This window comes from Rhinolophus hipposideros (genome assembly GCF_964194185.1).
Source record: "Rhinolophus hipposideros genome assembly, chromosome: X".
NCBI classification, from domain to species: Eukaryota; Metazoa; Chordata; class Mammalia; order Chiroptera; family Rhinolophidae; genus Rhinolophus; species Rhinolophus hipposideros.
This window is the reverse complement of record NC_138046.1, coordinates 104,526,419-104,528,648: the sequence shown is the minus strand read 5'-3', so window position 1 is coordinate 104,528,648 and position 2,230 is coordinate 104,526,419. Positions and strand designations below refer to the sequence as shown.

The window sequence follows — 2,230 nt, the reverse complement described above, 5'->3', positions numbered from 1 at the left end:
AATAGAACAAAAAAAAATCATCAGATTTGTATGGAATCACAAAAGACCCCAAATATCCAAAGCAATCCTAAGAAAAATGAATAGGACTGGAGATATCACACTCCCTGACTTCAATTTATACTACAAAGAACAATAATCAAAACAGCATTGTATTGGCAGAAAAACAGACACACAGACCAATGGAATAAAATTGAAAACCCAGAAATAAGCCCACAAATATGGGCAGATAATTTCAACAAAAGGCCCAAAATCATACAATAGAGAAAAGAAAGCCTCTTCAATAAATGGTGCTGGGCCTTTGTATTGGTGGACACTGCTGAGTAAGCATCATTAAAGTATCCCCTCCCGCTGTCGTCATGTCTAAGTCAGAGTCTCCCAAAGAGCCTGAACAGCTGCAGAAGCCCTTCATCAGAGGTTTGAGCTGTGAAACAACTGATGAGAGACTGAGGAGCTGTTCTAAGCAATGTGGAGCTCAGACTGTGTGGTGATGAGAAACCCAAACACCAAGCACTCCAGTGGCTTTGGGTTTGTCAACTGTGCCACCGTGGAGGAGGTGGGTGCAATCATGAAGGCAAGGCCACACAAGGTGGATGAAGAGTTGTGGGACCAAAGAGGGCTGTGTCAAGAGAAGATTCTCAAAGACCTGGTGCCCACTTAACTGTGAAAAAGACTTCTGTGGGTGGTATCAAAGAAGACACTGAAGAACACCACCTAAGAGGTGATTCTGAACAGTGTGGGGACATTGAAGTGATTGCAATCTGACTGACCAAGGTGGTGGTGAGAAGAGAGGATTTGCTTTGATGACCTTTGATGACCATGACTCTATAGGCAAGATTGTTATTCAGAAATACCATACTGGCAATGGCCATAATTGTGATGTAAGGAAATCCCTAGTACTTCATCTAGCCAAAAAGGTTGAAGTGGTTCTGGAAACTTCAGTGATAGTCAAGGAGGTGGTTTTGGTGGGAATGACAACTTTGGTCGTGGAGGAAACTTCAGTGGTCAAGGTGGCTTTGGTGGCAGGCACGGTGTTGAGGATATGGTGACAGTGGGGATGGCTATAATGGATTTGGTAATGATGGAAGCACTTTGGGAGGTGGCGGAAGCTACAACGATTTTGACAGTTACAACAATCAGTCTTCAAAGTTTGAACCCATGAAAGGAGAAAACTTTGGAGACAGAAGCTCTGGCTCCTACAGTGGTGGAGGCCAATACTTTGCCAAACCACAAAACCAAGGAGGCTATGGCAGTTCCAGCAGCACCAGTAGCTATGGCAGTGACAGAAGGTTTTAATTACCGCTAGGAAACAAAGATTACCAGGAGAGGAGAGCCAGGGAAATGACAGGGAAGATACAGGTTACAACAGATTTGTGAATTCAGCTGAGCACAGCCGTGAAAGGGTCTAGCTGCTACAAAGAAGACATGTTTTAGACAATACACATGCATGTGGGCAAAAAAACTCGAGGACTGTGTTTGTGACTAATTGTATAAAAGGTTATTTTAGTTTCTGTTCTGTGGAAAGTGAAATGCATTCCAACAAAGGGTTTTAATGTAGAAATTTTTTTGCACCCATGCTGTTGATTGCTATGTAATAGTCTGATCATGATGCTGAATAAATGTGTCTTTTTAAAAATAAATAAATAAATAAATGGTGCTGGGAAAACTGGAAAGCCAAGTGCAAAAGAATGAAACTAGACTGCTACCTGTCACCATTTACCAAAATTAACTGAAAATGGATCAATGACCTAAACATAAGACCTGAAACAATAAATTGCATAGAAGAAAGCATAGGTATTAAGCTATGAACCTTGTGTTCAGAGAGGATTTTATGAATTTGATCTCAAAGGTAAGGGAAGTAAAAGCTAAAATAAATGAATAGGACTATATCAAACTGAAAAGCTTCTGCAGAGCAAAAGAAACCATCAACAAAACAAAGAGGCAACCAACCAAATGGGTGAAGATATTTGCAAACAACACCTCCAATAAGGGGCTAATATCCAAAGTATATAAAGAACTCATAAAACTCAACAACAAAAAAACAATCAATCCAATTAAAAAATGGGCAGAGGTCCTGAACAGACACTTCTCCCAAGAAGACAAACAAATGACCAACAGATATGTGAAAAAATGCTCAACTTCACTAGCTCTTAGGGAAATGAAAATCAAAGCCACAATGAGATGCCACTTCATACCTGTTAGAATGGCTGTCATCAACAAGACAAGGAATAAC

General features: G+C 40.5%; 1 pseudogene across 1 annotated transcript; it reads left to right on the top strand.

Annotated features, from left to right (window-relative positions):
- The first annotated feature begins 356 nt into the window (after positions 1 to 356).
- Positions 357 to 1,293, top strand: LOC308495404 (heterogeneous nuclear ribonucleoprotein A1-like; annotated as a pseudogene). The gene has a single exon. The product of its transcript is annotated as a heterogeneous nuclear ribonucleoprotein A1-like (transcript).
- Positions 1,294 to 2,230: the final 937 nt, after the last annotated feature.